This window comes from Falco punctatus (genome assembly GCF_963210335.1).
Source record: "Falco punctatus genome assembly, chromosome: 9".
Lineage (NCBI taxonomy): Eukaryota > Metazoa > Chordata > Aves > Falconiformes > Falconidae > Falco > Falco punctatus.
This window is the reverse complement of record NC_137589.1, coordinates 13,468,966-13,491,805: the sequence shown is the minus strand read 5'-3', so window position 1 is coordinate 13,491,805 and position 22,840 is coordinate 13,468,966. Positions and strand designations below refer to the sequence as shown.

The 22,840-nt window shown below is 38.7% G+C and overlaps 1 protein-coding gene across 4 annotated transcripts in view; it reads left to right on the top strand.

The window, feature by feature from the left end:
* Positions 1 to 22,840, top strand: part of LDB3 (LIM domain binding 3) — a 94,856-nt gene that overhangs the window by 8,171 nt on the left and 63,845 nt on the right. The window lies entirely within an intron of this gene.

The window sequence follows — 22,840 nt, the reverse complement described above, 5'->3', positions numbered from 1 at the left end:
TCTCTTACCTACACTTCTCTTATCAAACTAGGTAGTTCTGTGTAACTTCTGGTTTGGGAACTCTGCTTTCTACTACCTCTTGCAGCTTCCTTGTGTTTGTTTTGGTGGGGTTTTTTTCCCCTCCTTCTGACAGTATCAAATCTGTTCCAGAATGCTCAGATCTTTTTAGAGACATCTTGGTTCCTCCACAAATCACCTGCAGAAGGTCTATTTTGCAGTGCAATGACAGGGGAGGTTACTTACATAACAGTGTTTAAAAGGAATACCAGAATGATTTAATCAGACAAATAGAATGCAGACAAAAGGTATGCTTCACTGCAAAAAAAGCCACCGACACTACTTTGAGAACTGGGTGGGGTTTTTTCATAGTGAAAAAATACAGTCTGTTAAGTGGTGGGTACCAAACTGATATCCCTGCAGCAGTCCTCGTTCAAAGTCATCAGTTAGCTTCTCAAGTCTTAACTATGCTGTTTCATATTCATACTGTAAAGCTCTGTATTATTAACTCCCTTATTCTTACGCACAGTGTTTCTTTCTCTGAAGACAGAGGCGCATTTACCTTAATACTAAGCCCTGTGATGATGAGAGAAACTTTTCATAACCCCTTCTTTTGCAAAGAAGGCTGTTCTGTCAGTGTTATTAAAAAAAAGCAAGCAAAACCCAATCACCACCACCACCCAAAAATAAACACACTTCATAAACTTATATTAATTTCATTAGGGTAAATAATTTTGGTATTTCTGTCCTTATCCCACACAAGGTAAGTATAGAGAGGTGCCAACATATTTTTGTCAGAATTTTCATGACATAGAGCCTGTGCTGTATGGTATTGATTTTATATTTTTAAGTAATTCAGTCATACCTAGAGGCTGGGGCTATGGCACTTGCACTGTATGACACAATCAGAAATGAAAACCAAAGAACCCATTGTCTCAAATTGTGATCTCTTAAAGTGTACTCACTATGCCCAAAGGCTATATGATTCTCATGGGGCTTGTGGGAACGTATGAGCAGGAGTGAAACCATAATGGCTGGATTCCCAGAGATGTGGAGGAATTACCTCTTCACACAGCTGGCTACGTTTCCAGCAGTAGAAGTGTCAGAAAGCACTGTTAAATGTTTTGAACTCTTTCCCGGTGAGGCCCAGTTTTTAGTTGGGAATGTTGCTTTGGGATGGGATTGGATTTTGTAGCCTGCCACACTGCCTTAGGGGGGAAAGGCAGGCATGCAGAAATGAACGTAGCCTCTTTCAGGAGGAGCAAGAGTAGGAATGCCTGCTGATTGTAATATTTTTTAATTGGAACACAGTGTAATACATGGCTTTTGATAATGTCTATTTTTCATGTAGCATCTTTCACATAAATATATCTCAGAACAGATCAGATGTTCCCCTTAAACAGCAATTTGCAGTTATAAGTGAGTTAAGCTGTGAACTTAACCATAATTGCAATCTTACCATGGGGGAAAAGGAAAGCTGTACTTAAATTCTGAAGATATTCTAGGGGGGGTGGAGTGTGGGAGAGAAGATAAGTGAGGAAAATCCCCATCTTGAGAAGGGCACACAGCTCTAAATGTTGCCAGTGGATGCCATATGCTTATCCACGGACTGGTTTTGATCTGCAGCTGCCCTGCGATAAGATCAGACTTTCTATGTGCCAGATGAGTCCTAACCCCCAAACACTTCAACTTAAAGGGTCTTATAATTGCTTTTAATACCAGATGTGCTATAGCTCTTTTGCTTACATATGTGTAGTATCCCTCTATGCAGGCAGGTAGGGTTTACATGCAGACATGCTCTTTATACTCTAACTGCCCCCAAGCAATAAGACTGTCTGTGAGTGAGCCACAGAGAACAAAAAGACTCATCTTTTTTCATGGAGGCTCTGTGCTTTTCTCTCATGCGGTGAGAGAGTTGCCTCTGAGCTCTTGAGAAAGATGACGGCAACAGCCTACCACACTGGGATTGTACATCCCGTTTATAGTTTTAAGCCTGCATGTTCCCAAGGACCTTCCTGAAAGGGGAAGCTAGTATTGTGCCAGTATGAAGCTAGCCCACACCTAGACAGAAAGTGGGCACCCTGGACTTAGGAACTAGAGCTGTGGCTTAGCTGTCTGTTGACCTGCACTCTGTCAGCCAGCCCAATTCCTGCTCAGCTTGCACTTCATCTGAGAAGCAGGGGAGAGAATCTGAAAGTCTTTAAAGCCTACTGACAAAAGCATGATACAAGACTGTGGCATTGCTATTGCTTCTGTTTAGGAAAGTGCTCTTAAAACAGTGAGCAAGCAAGGGAGTTACTCAGAGCTGTTTGACACAACAGTTTAAAAGACTTTTAAAACACTGTCTGAAACACTATTTTCTTCCCCTCAGGTAGGTCCAGGTGATAGCTCACTGCTGAATAGCCAACAACATAAGACACAGGAGTCACAGTCAGTCAGCTGGGTGACAGGTGAAGATGTGTTCCCCTGAAATGGATTGTTCTGCTTATCTGTTCTTTATCTAAAAATAAGTGCCTGGCTAATGTAGGGGGGTGGGGACAGGAAAAGAGGAGACAAAGTGGAGAAGAGTTAAGGTCACTGCAGCTTTCATGCTCCTTTAATGATGGCATTAGAAAATAACCTGGGAAAATTTAAAAAATATTTTTCTGGTCCCTACTTTGCAGACCATCCTACCTTCTAGAACAAATTCTGTCATGAGATGCCATGGGCAGGGAGCAGAGGTAGGAAAACAGTATTGACAGACTCTTAGTAAAGCTTAACATCTGTCAGTCGTACTGAAATGAATGAGACCTGCAGGTTGTTGGCAGTGCTAAGAGCTGTCACCGGTGGCATGATCGTATGAATAAATCTGGTCTTTCCAAATTGATATGGGCAGCAAAGCAGGTTATTTTCTCCTATTGCTTGCATGAACTGTCTGGAAGCAAGCAGAATTCATTAATTTTATAGACCAAATCCTCTGTAAGAAGGCTTTTAGGCATAGTTAATTATCTAAGTGCTGTGTTGCCATATTACCTAAGATGGTATGATTGTATGTGGATGGATGCAATAGCAGAGCCACTTCATATATTTCTGAATGACCATTGCTGAACAGCAAGCTTTTCTAGTAAGACAGACTGGCTTGCAGGTGCTGCAATGAGCTGAAAGGTGTGTGAGAACTATCATCTGAGGTAGCAGATATATTATCCAGAACAACACAGTAACTCGTGAGTGGTATATTCACTCTGATTATCCATACGATTTTCTATTTCCTCATAGAAAGGTTTTTTGAAGTTGCCTGCATTCCAAACCAAAACCCAGAGCCTGAAACTGAACGAGACTGTGTTTAAACAAAACAAAAGTGTTAAGTGTATTTTGGCTTTATTTTATGAAGTGAGGAAGAAGTTGAAAACTGGTGATGATGTAAGCAGTGAGGGGAAATGGCAAACGCTAATAGGAAAAAAAAGAAATTAGCTGATCTGTATATTTATCCTGATAAAAACAGCCTGAAACAGCTCTTTGGGGAGGAAAAAACCCTATTCTAGCATTTTGCAGTCTGCATCTCTGGAGGAGCTGGAAGTCTGTTCTCATATTTGTTGGGCTCTTTCCTTTTATTAGCATCTTCTCCTGATTACTCCCTCTCCCTCCTCCACTCCTTAGCATGCTTGTATCAGCCTCTTGCCTGTGACTACGTTTCCTTAGGAGCTATGTGAGAGTATTGATTTCCCGTGGGCCTATAGCATATGGGGTATCAGTGCCTTACAACAGGCACGTGATGGGGGAAGGAAGGCCCTCTTTGCTTTTTTTTCTTGTATTCTTGAATGCAGGGAAATCTCAGATTATTTGGGTCAGGCACTATTCATTCTGCAACTGTCATTTGGACGACCATGTGGTGCTGTACGTAAATTGGAATCAGAAGAGTGCAGTTTACTTGTATTCACTGAACTGAAGAAATGTAACAAGTTTACTTGAAATGCTGATTCCATATCACCTGTTAAGCATCTGTCTCTGGTGAATTGAACTGCTGAGTAGTTGTCCTACAGCCACAAGTGCAACTTTGAGAGGTTTTCTTCAGTCTCCAAGTGTGAAGTTCTGCACAATACTCAAAGCTGTAGATGAGCCTTTATAATAGGTGATATTCTACAAAATCTAACAAGTAAGTCCCGTGTCCTCTGAAAGCCTGCCTTTTAAACTACTATTCAGTGGAGATGTTTCCGTTTTTCCCAAAAAACTCAAATGACTCAGTCAGCCTCAGAGATGGGGAGCGAGCCATTTAATGTAATGACTGGCTTATGTCTAGATAAACTGTCGTTATATCTTATGCATGAGTGGTTTCACATTCTTCCAGTCTTCTACAGTTTAACTCAAAGTAGATCCTTGTGAGAGGAAAATGAAATACTTCCAGACTGACTTTTAAGAACACTCCAAAACTTCCTTTTCTGTTTTTGATAACACAGCTATTCTGTGGGCATCAGCATTTCTTTGGGATAATCTGCTTAATTTCTAGATCACTTCTTGAGCAACAGTCACCCCATCCAAAGCCAGAACATTCTGAATTTTATTATGTGCTGTCATTTGTCGTGTGTACGAATGTGTTGGTATAATGAGAGAATGTTAGTTATTTTAGATGGTATCTTTGCTTTCAAACTAATTTACAAGCCAATTCTGGTATGTTTACAACTACCGTTATCAGAAATTATTGTATTTCTGTGAGCCTGAACCCTACAAGGAACTCCTAAACTTTCTGATTTGGTATTATTTGTTTGAGATGTTCCAGTAGTCAGCATCTACACTATAAATGACAGTTCAGTATACAGGGCATTTGTATGATATGGTTGCATCTCTCATCAAGCACAAGTGGCTTGTGTATGTTGGGCAAGGATAGAGGGAGCAGATTCTCGCGTCGCTTTCTGTTTAAATAATATTTATTGGACCAAAGAAAGAGGTGGCTTCTGGTGCCTGGGGATCAGAAAATCCCTGGATACTGGGGACTTGCTTCAACTCTCTGCCCTGACTACAGCAGAACAAAGGTTTAAACTTGGTTGTCCAGGTCCTCTAAGAGGTAAGGCATTAGTTATTCTGAGGCAGACGATATTCCCTGTCTTAACCAAAAATCCCATATAAGGTCTGAGGAGTAATCCCAATGGACGTTTCACCATTCCTCTGCTAACTCTTTAAGAGAAGGTTTGATTTCAACAGATATCTGATTTTTGTAATACAAAGCAAATCCACCACAAGTTGTGCTATTTTTTCCCTTCTGGTTCAACAATCATTAAGAGGCTTTTGTTTTCTTTCCTTGAAGAAAACATTCCAAAAAATCCATGCAGCTTGTTGTGTATCTTTAAACTCAGGATTTTTGGGGAAGAGTCCTTTTATTATAAATTTTATTTAAATATTAGTATCATAATGCAGTGTGATTTGAATGCATGTACTGTACTCAACCAAAGAACTTTCAGGAAGGACATGGATCAAACTACAGCTCTTGGTCAAATGATTTCTCTTTTAAATCAAGTATGTGCTTGGAACTGAAAGGCAGCCTCTCTTACCTGTTTGTGTAGTTAAAGTAATCACTAAATACTAAGCTTTACTGCTGAAGGTTGGAGTGTATATGGACTATTATGTTATGTACTCTGCACAGTGTCTGTGCAGACATCATGCACAGCTGTAAGGTTCTGGTTCTCAATTCTATCCATGTTTTGAATTTCAGGAGAAACATTTAGGCCAGATTAATATGAATAATGGCCCATAACAGCTGAGGTACTTGTTGAAATGATGTTACATCATCAAACCTGCTGCTCTGACTGTTCTAACACATAATACATAACCCGTGGATTTAAAGTCATGCCTTTATTTCACCTGCTAAATGCAGCTTTTCTCTTTGGGGTGTGATGGTGTCTGAATCATCAATGCTCGTGTAGCATTATCCATGAAAAGAGCTCAGTGTATGAAATAATTGGCTGAAGAGCATCTATGCAATTACTAACTCAGTTATAAATACAGTCGCTATTTATTGGTGCTAGCTTACTACTCATGCCAAAAACCACTACACAGTGACTTAGCAGCTTTCTTCCCTTGAACAGGAGGCATAGTCTTAAGTGTGAGCAAGTTGGGCCCAAGATTGGTGAGAAACAGAGAAGTTCACAAGTGGCGATAACCATAGTTATTTTGTCTTTATGGAGGAGAAGGAGAAGGTTTCTTAACCTAAGGAAACAGATCCACAACTCAGATGAGTTACGTTCCTTTTTGTGTTGTTTTAACATTTAGCAATGTTCCCTAGCAACTGGATATTCTGGTCTGACAAATTGCTTAGCCTTTGATCTAGAGTTTATTTTTTTGAGAATATAGTTCATGTAGTATTTCAGGAAGTCCTCAGATTTACTTAATTATCATTAAAGTTAGTAATTTTGCAGATCCTTTAGTAAATGCAGCAGGAGGTAACCATTAAATTATGAATTTAAAGATGCTGAACTGATAGTGCTTTATAATTAAAATTAACAATAAGCTTTTTTCAGGTAGAACTTTTTATTAGTGTCTGATGTCTGAACTCTGTAAATGGCTGTCTACATAACACAGCAGATAACCTTGTCATTAGCTCCATTCTGAACACATTATTGCAAAATGTTCTCCAACCAGCGGAACACGAAGAGGGAAATTAGCTCTGCAAATATGTCAGCATTAACTTTCTATACCAGCAACAGCAGTTCTCATCTGGTCACTCTTGTTGTCTAATTAGTAGCATAATATGCATGTTTTTTATAACTCTTCAAAATTTTTAAAAAAACAACAAACCACAGACATTTAGCAGCCCTGTGAAAGTATCAAAACGTGTACAAAATACAATGGTCTTCACTATAATCTAGCATTCGTAGTGGACTGGAGCTATCAGAGAACACAATTTGATGTAGTTGATTTGTGTAACTAGAAGTTTCTGCATGTAGGTACCTGAGATGCCACCATTGTGATGCATAATATAGTGTTAAATAATGTCCAATATAATGTGAGATACTGCTCTTCTTTTTTTACTGGGTTTTGTTGCAGGAATAGCCAGATGCTCAATGTGCAGGTAAGTTATTAACCCCTGTTAAAAGATCATGAGAAGGGGAGAGGAAGGAGGGAAATTTTTTGCTGAACATGGTAAAAATCAATACTTGCGAGTCTTGAGGAAAGAAATTAATTTAAAATGTTGTCTGGCAGCGTCAGCTATGGTATGCTTTGAAATTATTAATATGAATTGAAAAAGGATGGCTTATATGCAGCATGTTAAAGGGCTGTTTCTTCTGTACTAGTATAACTAAAGCCTTAATAAAAAAGGCTACCTGAGAGCAAAATCTCAGAACTGGCTTTTTGTTACAATTGCCTAAATCCTTAAATCCTAATCTGATAAAAGTGTGCTGTGATATTTAACAATGGCACTTCATAAAGAATTTCATTCTTGCCTGTACAGAGTGAGGACAAAGATGCCACACATGTGCTGTTCAGTCACATTGTATTGACCCATAATTTACGTAAAATAAATTTTAAATCAAACCGGTATCACCTGTCAAAATGTGCTGCATAGATGATAAAAAAAAAAATGTATTTTACTTAAATGCTATCATAACTCAAGGTCCTAAATGAAATAAAAGCTTGATCATGTGAAGCTGGTCCTGAAACTCAGTCCAGCCCTACTGTTGAGTACCCTTTGGGAACAGTTCTAAAATCTGTGATTTTCAGATCCATTAAGAATATAATTTTTCCCCCAAATGTGAACCTGTTTCTGTGTTCTTCTGAAAGATTTTAAGGACCAAGAGGACCCAGCTCTTATTTATAGGGGGAAGAAATAATTTATTTTTTTTTCCCACCCACTGGCTTTGAGTGTAAGCACTCTGTTTCTGGAATTAGGTACCCTGAAAATAATGTTTCCACCTTAAAAATGGCTCCAGATGACATCTTGAATGTACTTCATGCAAGGTGACTCCTCTTTTAGTAGTAGTGGCTAGCAGCCATTTTTCCAAAAAGTCAATGAGATCTTGCTCTTCTTTTAGGAAGATGTAATGGGTCAAATGTCTTAAAGGCGTGCAAATCCCCTGGCAAGGGTAGAGTTACTTTCTGCACCTCCCACATGCATAGCTGGTGTTGTGATCATCTATGCCACAGGTGTTCAGTGCCTGGACACTGTGCATAAATAGGTTTTAACCTTTCCCCAAAATCCTTCCAAATACACTTGATTTGTTGCAATGGCAGCTGAGGATTAGGAGGAATACAGCCTTTCATATGCTTGCACCATATCCCCTTCTTTCCCTTGCTCAGAGCCCAAATTCCAGCTGCTGGGTTAATTTGGCTCCCTTACTTGCTGCTCTTGGTTAGCCATACTTGTTAATACAGGCATAAACCCTTACTCTCATTAAAGGTAACAGGCTTAAAGGCACGCAGTTACTTTAAACAATTTATAGCTCTTCAGTTTAAAGCCAGCATAAGTGACAATTAGTCTTTGTGGCATGAAGAAAAATAACGGTAAGGCATTGTAGTACTTATTATACCTGGTTAGGGTGCCATGCGCACTCTTCAGAAGTCTCTGTGGGACTCTCATGCTATATTTAAAGCATCCTGTAACTTAGGAAGCTATTTTGAATTGGAATGAATGCTACATTTACCTCAAGGTTCTGGAATGGGACACGGTATCCAAAACTCCAAAAATACCACATGTAACCCCAGATTCTGGTACATAGTGCCAAATCAGAATGCTCTGGTATTAGGGTGAATTTGGGCTGCCTTTTCTTGATCCTGAGGGTCACTGGGACCGTCCTGCTCTATTTGAGAATGTCAGCATTCTCTCCTTACCTAGTCATAGCTGGCTCAAAAATGGCCAAGAGCAGTTGGTACTATGGCAGGTGTTTAAAAAAGAAATAGGCAGCTGAAACAAGATGTTCTCTTTCATCAAAGTTGGCTAAGATTAACTACTCTAGGTAATAAATGGGTAGTTTTTCTGCTAATTTTTAGACAGGAGTTGCAAAATACAAGTACTCTGCTGACCTGCTGTCAGATTCTTTTATCTCACTTGTTGACTTAAATTATCTAATCCTTTCATCAGCTGTATGGGGTGGATGAGGATCTCCCTATTACATGTCTGCTTTGCCTTCTTGATGAGAAGAAGTGGTCAAAAGTCTGTGTCATCAGTTGTTTGAACAACCCAAAGCCATTATAACAGCAATCTTCTCAGTTTAATTGCCTACTGCTTCATTTCAGCGAAACATTTCTAAAATTAAAATATGTGCTGTGTTGGCATATAGTTGTCAGTAGTCCAGGATGAGCGCGCAGAGCTGTGGGTAGCAGGCTGTTGGAGGTAAGCCCCTGATGGAAAGAGTGAACAGATTATGAGGGTGCCAGAATTGTTTGGCTGTTTCATCCCTGAGACACAGCATAACTATCCTCTCTTTAGAGGAAGGAACTATCCCACAATTGAGAGCGGTGTGCCTTAGTTGTAGCAGTTGGCTGCAAGGACAAGTACCAATATTGCTGTGGTCTGTGGTCATGTGGGAGGCCCATAACGGTGGCTCTTGGCATTCATCCTTGCTCCATGTGGGATCGTACTCTGCTGTCTCCTCCTTCCATATGCCCAGGATGCTGATGTGGGTGTCCTCCCCTGCCTGCCTTTCCTTGCTCTGCCCCACACGTTCTCCCTCACCGAAGTCTGCCGTCCTTTCTTTGCTCTCAGCTTTCAGCGATCTTCAGGTTTAGTGCACTGTGAGTGGAGGAGTAAAGAGATGAAAGCTGCATTTGGAAAGTGAAAGTTACAGACCCTTCCACAAGGTGTTAGAATTTCTTATAAAACAGTGAAGGGAAAAAGAAAGAATACGTAGGATGTAAGGGTGCAGGAAGGAGTTGGCTAAACAGGGTACCTTATGGAGGTTCACAACTTTTCTATATGTAGCTGTGGGGTCTTCTGTTTCTCTGATTACACATGTGGCTGTATTAAATAGTTTTCTTTACCATGTGTTGTGGAACCCAAGCTGCAACTAATACCAATATAATTCCTGTGTTGAGAATAGGGTATATCTCCACTGAGAATTCCTGGAAGAGACTTTCCTCCCCTTACAACCATACATCCTATAGCCCAGAAAATGATGTTTTTGCCCTACTCATCAGCAATTCCCTTTCCCTACGTTTCTGTGCTTAAGTTTCTGCAGAGCTTTGCTTCCTCACCCTGCAAAATGTCATTTTTAGAGTATAATCTCCAACTTTTTCTCTGAAGAAATTATGCTGAATATAGATAGTAGGACACATTAATCTTTAAGAAAAAAAAAATACAAGTGGATAGTGGTTGTGAGCATTTCTGTAAGTCAGGGGTCCTCAAACTTTTTAACCAGGGGGCTGATGCGCGGATGCCGTGGCAGGCAGCCATCTGCGGCTGCTGGGTTTCCCCCCCCAACCCCCGGCGGGGGGTTCTGTAAATACCGGGGGGCGGATTGAGGACCCTGGGGGGCCGTATCCAGCCCACGGGCCGTAGTTTGAGGACCCCTGCTGTAAGTTCTTCATGGCAAAACGCGGGAACATGTGCATCTTTTATAAGCCCATGTTGTCTTTGGATGCTAACATCATTTACTTGATTGAATTCCTAGAAAACATCCTTTAGGTGACCTAAAGAAATAGGCAAATGAGTGAAAGAATAATAAAAAAACCCCAAACAACTGCCCTGCAGAGGAAAAGAAACAACAGGCTTTTCTGGAAAATATGCCCTGTGAAAGATGTGCATGTGTGTCCTAAATGGCACTGGAGGCACCCCAATGACTCACATAGAAAAAGTCTGGATCTTCAACTCACACAGATCTAGTATTTCTTCTTTTATGCAATATGGATAACATGGCTTTGAGAGTCAGAGGTGAATAAGTGGGTGTAAAAAACAAAGCAGAATAAGCCTGTAAGCTCTAGAGTATTTGTGAATTAATTCAGTTTTAATTTCAGATCAGTTTAATCTAGACCAAATTCTAATTCCTTTCCTAGTAAGAATGGGAAGAAGTCTAAGGACCAATAATTTACATGAACAGGGTTGCTGTTTGGAAGAATATGAAGTGGTTTTGTTTTTTCCCAGTGTGTGTGACTTGTCATAGAGGTTATCCCAGCTTGTGGGAACATTCTTGGTAAAAAAAAAAAAAAAAAAAAAAAAAAAAGTGATCATTACTTCTACAATATTGAAGACATATTTGCAGTATGATTGACAAGATGAGGAGGTGGTATATAATTTCTTTGCACATCAAGGGACTGGCAGCGAATGAAACCAGAACTAGAACTTAGCTGCTTTATTTATCCCTTGAACAGATGCAGTACAAGCAGCTGCAATAAGATCTTTTATACATTCCACCCACGATTCCCTGGAGTTCATGTGTCCTAAAGACAACCTGGAAAGGAGGGAGGACACTCTCTTGTACAGTATTATATTTTATAAGTACAGTGTGAGATGCTGATCCTTCCCATGGGGAAGGAATTCAAAGCTGGATCTGAGTTTCATGCCATTGGATGATATGGGTAGATGTCTCCTTTTCTCTTGCCACTCTGAGTGCTTAGCTCAATTAGTTAATTTGGTCTGTAACTTCTTTTGTTTTATTAAAACTTTACAGGCCAGGAAACAGCACAAAAGAGCATAAATCTTAATATAATTTAACACCTAGAATTATTTGGCTTATTAACTGGACATTTGGTTAGTTTTATCTGAGGAAGGCATTGTTAAGAGAACTTGTAACAATATTACTTTTTTGTCTACATTGAGTCTTGATCCTCCTCCACTGGTTTTGCAGAAATTGGATTGGGTCCCAATATTAAATGCATTTCCAAGCTTAGAATGCCAAGGAAGAGCTCTTGCCATTAGTTGATTGTTAAGCTTCTTTGTTCAATGTGTAAATAAAGGCTTTAGGAAGAAGCTTTGTTGGCATTAAATTTTAGAACATCCACAGTGAATGTTCTTGCCTGGGTGCCTGAAGTCCATAGTTTTAATCTTCCCCTAAAGTATCTGTGCTTAGCTACTGTCTGGGTAGTGGCTATCTAGCCCATACATCTGTACTAGTATGAGACTGTCCTGGGATATACTAATGCTGTAAAGAGAGATGTGTAGAAAGTAGTCTCTAAAATATTATCTTTTCCCACTGTAGACAACCCAATTTTACAATATTTAAATATGGCTCAGAAACTAGCAAGAAAAGCCCCCAATGTCAAAGTCTCTCTGAAGAAAGAAGAGGGTGCACACCATCTTCTGAAGCTGTTCATGTCCTCCCACTATTGCCACAATTACATTGATGTGATAATCATTAAAAATTATTTTTCTCAGTGTGTCATAAAAGAAAAGCATTTTTTTTTTGGCTAAATTCTAACACTGTACAAGAGCTGATTATCTTGAAGAGGTGAAGTTGAAACATCTAATTGTTTCTTAATATTTATTTGAATATTTTCATGTATTTATTGAATACAGCCATAATATTAAAAGCTTGAAATGCCTATGTTTATTTCTGCTTAAAAAAACCCCAACAAACAAACAAAGAAAGGAAATAAGAAATCAAGTAAAAACATGTTTGTTTGGAAAGATATCAAATCCTGAGATTAGATGAAGGTGGCAGTGACTTACAATGGCCTTGGTACATTTTTAGTTGATCGTACACATTTTTGGTTGGTATGCAGGAAACATTCTTCCGGTTTTCCCTCCTGAATGTATACTGCCTGTGACCTGTGTATTTATCTTTGGATGCAAATGGCCTATAGAAAAATCTCTCCGGCTTTTGTTGTATGCCTGTGATGAACAGGTACTCTTGATACATATAATAATATATACGTAGCCCTTTTCTCTATCATTTGTCACACCATGACTTACATTTTGCCCACTTTATTTTACTTTGCTACCAGAAAAAATAAAAATCTAGGCTGTTTTGATTTATCTTTTTACTTTTTCTCTAGTTTCATTCCTTTAGTATTCAAGAACATAGAGACTTGGATTTTTCTCCGAATTGTAGAGCTTTGTTTTGTTTTGCTAATCTGTTTGCATGTCTTACCTAGTTAGACAATGGCTTGGATGTTTTCTTCTTGGATGAATTTGCAAAACTTGTCCAACAGACTCAGCATCTCCAACTGAACTTGTGGGCACTACTGTGACACCAAGGACAAACAGCCATTGGTTTCACTGCATCTTGACACTTTCTTCTCTTCCTCTGGTGGCTTTTGTCGCTTTGTATTACACATAGGTTTCACTGTGACAATTCTCAATTTAGTTAGATAACAGAGTGAGTGCCATGGCCTCATGTTTAAGGAGAGCTGCCTATAAGCTGCACTTAAAATTGATAGTATGAATCTTAACCTCTGCTTAGCTTTGAAATATGGCTTTCACTTTGTGTAATGCCTGACATTGTCTTGAAATTTGTCTTTTTACTTTCTATTCTTACCTCTGACACCTCCATCTTCTGGTTTTTATGGCTAATTTTTATTGCAAAGATTACTGAGAGAGACAGAGAGACTAGAACAGGTCTTTAGCTTTTGATTAAAATAAATATTGTCCATTTTGTGATATGAGAACACTATATTGAAGATGATGTCGTATCCTTTTTGCTAGCTTCGCTCCCACCCGCTCTTATGTTTAGTCTTACCAGAAACATAGCTGTTTATATCCTCTAAGTAGAAACCCAATTCAGAAATAACTACAAGACTGGACAAACTGCATGTGTACTTGAAATGTAAGCATGTATTCCAAGACAGGGAGGTTGTTAGCAAGCTGTGTATATACTAATGGATATCTAGGATGCATGTGGAGAGAAATGCTACGGTCAAGTCTGAAAGAAGGGAGAGCACTGCAGGCCTACATACTGGCATAGGACCATGAGGAAGAAGTTTGAAGTCTTGCCTGGCAGCTATCCTTCTATAACAATCCTCCAGTTCTAATGAACAAAAGATTAATCTATTTTAATTTAAACAAGGAAGATGGAAGCTTGGAGAATAAATAGTCCTGCTTCTACTTCAGTGCTTGCTCACGATATTGACACTGGGGTTTAGAACAAAGATGATTTATTTTGTGTTGATCTGTATTTTATTTTAAATATTTTCTGGTTTGGTAGCAAGAAGGAATGTTCCTCAGTAGGAATTAAAACAAACCCCAACCAACTAACCAACCAAAAAGAAAAAAGTAAATTCTCAATAGTGTGAGAAATTATTTGGCTTTTAAAGAACCAAAGCTATTCAAGTCATAAAAGTTTAGGTAGAATATAATTAAAGAATTCTTTTTCTTTTGCATATTTCAAACAGAGCACTAAGTCTCTGTGACATGCCCAATTCCAAATATAAAATCTCCTCTTTTTTTTTTTTTTTTTTTTTGTCCCCCCCCCCCCAGTTTTATCAAAGTATGAAAGTATTGACCAAGTGAGATGCTATTGTTGGCAAGCCTTTGATGGACACTCTTGGAATTTCATTGCAGGAGCCACGACTTCTGTTTTATCTGAAATCTCACTGGCTCTTGATGACAGACAAACTCTGTTTTTAGCATTGCACTGAAGGTCAGGCAAATGACTGGTTTCCAAATAGAGTAACTGAAGATACTGGAACAGATTTATTCCTGGTATAATTCCACTAGTTCTATGAAGTTACAGGGGAAATGTATTTGTCAAGAGAGCCTTATGAGTTGAAGGGTAATACTGCTGTTCTCAATCACTTGTATATAAAAGGAGGTTGGAAAAAATATTTAACATAAAGTTAAAATTCCTTCTGTAAGAAAAATGGTACACCTGCTAAGATGAGGGTGATACTTTTAGCTGGTATAAACCAACATAACTCCATTAAGGAGAGTGAACACCATAGAATGTGGTATTTTTTCTAATACCTGAGAATCTAGCTCATTGTTTTTTAATCAGAGATGAGGTTGAGGTTTTCTGGTTATGTATATATTTTATGGTTAATCTAGGAAACTTAGACACTGCTTAGGTTACTATCCTAGTGGCATTTGGGATGATTCCATTATTTTTCACAGATCTTTAATTTTAGCTACAGTTTTGGCATACCTCGTCTATAAAACTGATTATCAAGCCGACTGTTTAGATATTTCACTTCATTTTTCCAAGTCATATGTGACCTTAATTCATATACAAAGCAAAAAATTGATTTTTCAGATGGATCAAGAAAAGTCAGTAGCAATTTGTGAAAATTAAAACTAGACGCTGTTGTCCCATTGCTCAGGTATTAGGAAAGGAATAATCAACATCTTTGTAGAATGACATTGCAAAGGCCAAAAATACTAGAAGCTGTGAAAAATTTCTTATACGAAAAGCTACACAGATCAGACCATACCGACTGTTTCCAAATCACTGTGAAAAGTGGAGGAGTGTATGCGTGCTTATGGCTGCAAGAAGTGTACGTGTGTCAGCAGGGAGGTATAGCTATGGCTAACGAGGAGGGGCTTTTCATCTCCTACTTTGTTAGTGTGAAATGGTCAGTCTAGGTTGGGGATATGTGAAGTCATAGATGCAGAAAGATCCTTTGATGGGTAAAAGCTGTGATCTTCTATGCCACTGTGTGCCTTAAGGACTAGGAGTATATTGATTACCAACATCCTATGGCACTGGGAGTTGGCACTGGTAAAATTCCAGATTAAGTTTTTACAAAGAGGGCATTATCAAGAATGTGAAAGAAGTGTAAAATATTTTATATTTTGTAAAATATTTGCAAATACAATTTTTGTAGTTCTGAGGCAGAAATGTATGCCTTAATGCTCAAACAACATGTTTTAATACTTTGGTCTTACTTTCACCAAGAGATTATACTTCAGTGAGCTTTTCTCTTTGAGGTGGCAAAATGTTTAATGACAGATACCCTTATGATCATGAAGTACAAACAACAGTTGCCGTGATGAGGCAGGATTTCTTCAAATTCATTTACCTTTGACTCTAATGCTATACCCCGAAGGCTCTGCTTTTCCAAATCGTTCACAACATATGCTCTTTTTAAATCCATCAAACAATCCTGCACTCACTCTATACCCTATGTTCTAATGTCAAAGCAAATCTATGTTCTACTTGTGGCACCTGCTGTGGCACATACTTCAGCTACTTCAGGGTAGTACTAAGCATACCACCATACTTAAAGTCCTGTCAACATAGCTGTGATAAAGACCCTTTGGAAAATTTATAGCTTTGCTCTAAAATAATCATTTATCATAACTCATATGGGAGACTTAATTGGCTTTTAGTACTTGTAATAATTTGCATTAGTGCCCTTCATGAAACAGTGCCATGTGTGTAACTACAGGTCTCATATAGAATAGGAGTACTTTCATTTTTAACAAGGCAAAACAATTTCTGTTACAAATAAACTCCATTTTTAAAAAAATACCTAAGACAGTCAATGTATTAGTAAGCACCATTGCACTGCATACTCTTAAGTCAGGCTTTGGAAACAGCAGTCTGTATTACTAAATACTGAAAATATTATCATAGGTTGAATTACAAGTTTATAACAAAAATAGATTAAACCTTTTTTTTCCTTTACTAATACCAACATAGTTCAAATGATAGGTTAACAAAATGTTGTATAATAATATTACTATCTACTATGGAAATACATGTGCTATGGGACTGGCAAATACTTTGTCTGTAGCTTATGCAAAAGCATACAGATCCCTCAGCCTCTTTGGCATATTAATATTATGACTGGATTTGAGAGTGTGTGCTGTCTGCACATGGATGACATTTCCCAGCTGATTGTTATATCTATTACATAAAACTAGAAAGGGAAACAAAAGATGTTTTAAGGGCGGGGGGGGGGGGGGGGGGGGAAGTTACTTTCTTAGTATTAACTCATGTTTACTGTAGAAGTTTCTGTACTTATCTTTTCTTCCCACTGAGATGTGTGCAAGTCTGAAATCCAATCTCTTCTAAATCCATTATACTTTTTTTTTTTTTTTAATGCTTCTCCATGCTTCATAGGTTTGTCATGACAAGGAGTTGCTTAATTGAACTACAGATAAATGTAGATAGATCTTTTTGGTCCTGTGGACTATTCTCCTGACTTTCTGCCACTAACATGGGCTTGTTGTCAGCATTCTACCAACACAGGCATCTTCAAACTTTAATTTCTCTGATTTAGGCTTATAAATCATTCAAAAGATAGCAAAGATTTTGTGCTTTGAGTGTTCACGTACTGGAGTGGCAAAGGGCTGGTACAGGGAGGAAGGCGTGTTACACATTGACTTTGCAAGATAGCAAGTTATGTGTGAGTCCTGCCCTGCTCTCTTGTGAAGCGAGTTTGCTGCCACCCTAGCCATCGTCATTGGAGAGGGGCGTTCAGATGTAAAGATGAGATGGACTTAAAAGTTGTTACTTTTGATAAGAAGAGCAGGGAGGTTGCTCTTCAGAACAGAAGCAAGTGGGGACATGAGCACCTGTAATCCTTAGTTTTACTTCCATACTCATAAAACCAACAAATGTTAACATAAAACTGTACATGGAATAGAAGAGCTTTTAGAACCCTATTGTAAATTAAAGGTATGTTTTCCAAATGCTTGTTGAGAAGAAATCATTGATATTTCGCCAGAGGTGAAAATGCGAACTCTGATTTACCATTGCTAGGCAGCTATGCAGTCATTTGCTACAAAGGGGCAAAGAGGGGAACTGAAATACTTGTATTTGTGCTGAAGAGAGTAACTTTGTGCTAAGTAATGGGGAATTAGGACCATAATATTTTTGCTGTGCTAAAGTTTTACTTCTAATGTGTTGACAGACAGGATAGAAAAATAAAATCCCAAGAGAAAGAAGTTTTCTGGTCCTCCAAGCAAACAAACTGGGGTCACAGGAGGAATACGCACAAGGGAGTTCATTTCCTGCATCAGGCTCACTTTCGCAATGGCTTGTTTCACACCTTACTTGGGGAAGGTACTTGTAATTGTGCTGTTTCAAAAGCTGTTAGTCTTAAAGCAGATCTGTTCTTTGCCCTTCCTTCTTTAAAAGGATTTAACCACTTTTGATATTCAGAATTTCAGTTCTCCATTCTGGGTTGTTGATTGGTGTTGTGGTTTTTTTCTTTCCTTTTGAGGGCTGATTATCAGTGTACCTACTAATACAAGCACAAGACTTTCTAATTACACACTTACACAGCATAAACAGCACACAGCCTTCTTATCAGTCTTTACATAAGATGGGCATGACTTTGTGTCATATCTGAGTTGCAGCCAGCAAAAGCTCAGCTTGACAGCCTAGTGCTTTTTCCCTCTGGACTATCGCATTGCACATTCTTACAGGGTCATGCATGATAAAAAAGGATAAGGGGCCTCCAAAGAGACATGACCGATACTTTATTGTCTGCAGAGCTTTTACCTCTGCATTATCACTGCCAGTCTCTTCACAGAGGCTGCAGCAGAAGCTAGAATTATTGCCTAGACTACAGGGCAGAGTAGCAGAGAGCTTGAAATCCGTGCTTTCATGTCAGTTCTGTTTGTCTGTGGTATTCACACAGAGCAGCAGAGTTAGATGAGATGATGTTAGGTGTTTTGAAGGGGAGAGTGAAGACAGTCTTGTTCTTCTCTGACGTAGCCAGAATCTTGTAAAACAAGTTTTTTTTCTTAGGTCTCAGCTTCTTTCCTCTATTTGTATTTTTATGAGGAACTTATTTTAATACCTGGATGATTTCTTTATACCAATCTTCTGTACCATTTGCCCAAAATACTGTTTGATGTCTTGTTTGTCACTGTGTAAAATGTGTTGATTCATTATTTCCAATACTTTTATTGCCCTGAATAACCAGGCCAGGGAAGGTCTGGACCCTGTTAAGCTATGTCTCTTCCCCGTTAAGTGAAAGAGACATGTCAATGCCTCACTGTTTAAAACCAGAGAATTTCCTCCAATTTCTGGTGTGTCTCCTCATCAGAGAAGACAGATAGCTAGATTATATACTTTCTCTGTGGCTGACGCATATAGCTTTAATATCGGCTACTGCTTATGCTTAATATTCCCCTTTGCAGCCTCAGAAGTCTCTCCAAATTGGTAACAAAATTTTGCTGGTAAAATGCTATTTCCAGTAGTGACACAACGTTAAACCTGAATAATAAGAGTATTTTTCTAGTTCTGACTTTGGGTAGCTGTTGAAGAATAGTATAATTATGAAATTGTTGCTTTCTAAATATAAAATAGAAGGTTAATGTCACTGTGTGGAATAGAAATTACTTTTACGTGAATGTATGCTGGACTGGGTATGATCCAGAAGACTCATTGGTATGATCTGGAATTGTGAAGGAGCTCTTCCCTGAGGATTTTGTGCAGGAGATATACAGGAAATGGAAGCAGAAAGTAGAGGGTGAATTTCTTTCAGTCCCGGGAATTATACAGAAAGGCAGAGGAAAAAGCCATTCAGAAGAAAATGCCTCTCACCAACTGAGAGAACCAGATGGACATAATCTCTGGTACTATTTAAAATAGGTCTAGTAAAAGTTTGGGAGCATCTTTGGACTTTATTAGGCAGTTACATGTAAAATGTATATGTTGCTCCCATATCATACACATATGTAACCTTACAGTCTCATAAAGAGCTGTATAAATCTATAAATAGAAGATCCATCCTAGGATAAAGAGAGATTACTAATACAGCTCCATTTGGCTCTTCTGTCTGCCCCAGGAATCTCTGCAGCTGCCCAATAATCATCCAAGCATTCTTAATTTTCATTTATTTCCGCTTCTTGGTATCTGAAGTAAAAGCCGCCTGTTGTTAAATAGGTGCATATTCGCTTTGAGAAATGTTTTCTGCTGCCATTGCAGTTGGCATAGTCTTGATGCGGAGCACATCAAAGTTCCACCACTGACAGTTTTTAAATATTTTCTCTGCAAACATGATTCATGAGACTAAGCAATGTTATTGAAGAAGATGCTGTGAGAGAAGGAAGGATATCAAAAAAGAAAGCAGATAAAAAATAAAAACTGGGGAGGGTGGGAGCCGGTCATCCACTAAGTAATCTCCTGATTTAAGAGTGTTTAGAGAAAGTTGGCCAGGATCAAACTCTGACAGCATATTACAACTCCAGAATGCCTATAGATTTTGTTTGCATGTGGGTGTACAGCTTTGAAAAATATTACTGTAAATATAACTGTGCCTAGAACAGAGAACTTATGTAATTCCATCAGTCATAATTCTGTCTGGATCTGAGGCTTGCATGTTGGTATTGGGGAATACATAAATCTTTAAAGATGTTTGCTTTATGCAGTCCAAAATGGCCCTTTAATTTAGCCACTCAGATGCTTGCTTGATGACAAAATAGAGTGATGATGCTCATTGTCCTGCAGTTTAGCTAAGTCCTCATTTGAGATCAAAGTGGAGGGTTAACATTTTCTGCATGTTCCCCTTCATTCCTCATTTGTATCAGGCAAATAATGGTTTTACTAGCAGCAGGAATCCCTATTAAAGTAACTGCCATATTTTGTCATCTACACAATTCATTGTTTAGCAATTCATTTGGTGCCAGATGAAGAAAAAAAGACAAACTGGGCACAGAAAGGCAGACCACCTTAGACTTTCTGAAATTCTTTCTTGGTCAAACGACAAATTTTCCTGCTGCCTCTTCCAAACCAATTATTTTGACATGCTCCACTGCAGAAGTTATAGTGTTTAACACAGCCAAGGAAAACACTGTTAAGCCAAATTCTGAAGTTCATTGCATTCCTTCCGTGGACTTAAATAGATGTCCTGTGAACATTTATCCCCTAACAAAATATGCAATCAGATTATCATAATTAGTGTATTTACCCTGGACCACGAGAGGAAAATTCCTGATCTGGAGATGCAGAATTTTGAGACTTATTCTGGCTAGGTGTGTAGCTCATTACAATCTTTGCTTCCAGTGTTTCTGAGAAAAATATCTGCAGTTATTAAGGAAGGAATGAAAGGCAGAAGTACAGCTGTGAAATGGAAGTGAAGCACCCTGCAGAATAATTCTGTTACACCCAAGATATGTGTAAATCACAGAGCCTGATGATCCATAAGGAGCTGTAGCCTGAATCAAGGATGAATTAGTGTCTTAAACTAAGAATCAGAACCACATTCACCTAGATAAAGCCTAGGTAAATACACCAAGCAGGGTAGTAATGATTTTCACATATAGTTTATGACCTAATTTTGTTACCTACGCATGTTTATTAGATACAAACGTGTAAGCCATTTTTTTAAATCTACCCTAAGCTCCTAAACCACTGATCATGCTGCCAAACTGGTAGAAATCTTTATGATTAACTGTTACTTTCCTTCCCAAGTATAATTAACTACCTGAAAGGAATAGGAATGTACAGAGGAGTGAAAGTTGGAGGATTATATGTAGACAGCATGCTTCAAGACCCTACCTTAAACACTCTATTAAAACCTGTGTACTCTGGAAGAATAATCCTGCCTTAGTTTGGTGCTGCTTACATCAGCAAGTGATGAATACCCAATCTAGGTGAGAGAAAACAGGAGAGAAGCAGAGTACCCAAAAAGGAATTGGCAGAAACATTGCTCCCCAGGTTTACAGGTAAAAGTATCACTAATGAGTAATATCAGCATCACAGGCAAATACGCAGGCTGGGTTTTGCAGGGCCTTTTGATTAGACGAAGTGTTGATTCACAGTTGATGGTTGCCTGCTTTGCTATCTGTAATTAAAACAAGGGAGATTTTTCAATAGACCCTCTGGAATGTAGTGCAAAAGAAAGTTAAAGAATTTATTAAGATGGGATACATCTTACTTGGCATTCCTGATGCAAACTGAAAGCTCTCTGACTTCACCTGTTGATCACCAGGGTGAGCAGCTCAGCAGCTGAAAAGCTGTCCACAGTAGTATGTCAGCGGGATAGGAAATACTGATCAGGCTTCTCTTCCTGCCTTAATACCTTCTTTCAAGTGCCAGTTACTTACTGGTCATAGTCTTTGCACGTTGAAATCCCCCTCCACACACACGTGCTGGGTAACTCCTCTGGGAATTCAAAACCTGTCATCAGCAACAACAGATCAGCTTGTCCATAAGAGAGTGCTTCTCTGGGCACCTAAAAGACTGGTGGATGAATGTTGACAAAGTAGGTAGTACACCTGCTATTACTGCTGGCAAGGGGTCTAAATGTCATCCTTGTCACAACAATAACTAAATAAGGTCTTCTGTGAATGTCAAAGAGTTTCTGGTTTTCCTGTTGTGGAGGTAGTTCTGTTTTTCTTAACAGTGAGTATTGGGAATATGCTGCTGAGTGGCATGGTCAGGTAAACACGCTTTGCTATTTTAGAGAACTCTAGAGGACTGGGAGTTCGAATAAATAGTTTTCCCTCTGCAAAAAAACCCCAACAAACTCAGTAGCTTATCCAAAGATAATTGAAGCTGCTTGAGCTACGCACTCTGCTCAGTTAGGAATCATGAGATCAAGACTCCTGCCTTTATCTGGAATGGAAACTCCCCAAGAACGGCTTTCCTTGTAGCAAATGGGAATTTTTGAGTCAAATTTCAGCCCAAAACTTGGGCATAAAAATAGAAGACATGGTATGATGAAGGTGAGCGGCATTGTTTGGATCTTCAAACACAGGTCAGTTTAAATGAAGAGCTATTCACCACATGCAAGTTAATATTAACTACCTAAGGTCATTCATTTCTTTAAAAGTCTTTCTAAATACTCTACTTCTAAATTAGCTTATGGCTTCCCAAATTTATGGGACATTCTTGTTAAAAACTTATGTCAATGCTTCCTTCTTGATGTTGCATTTTCTTAATTTAGTAGTATTTTTTGGTTGTACCTTTCAGGACACGTTGGCTCATAATGAATATTGATGTTTAATGAGGAATTTCTGTAAATTTTCAGAACATAATATATTTCTTTTCTGTAACGTTTCATACAAAATTTTTACTTCAGATTCTCCCTTGGAAATGGTGCAGGTTGG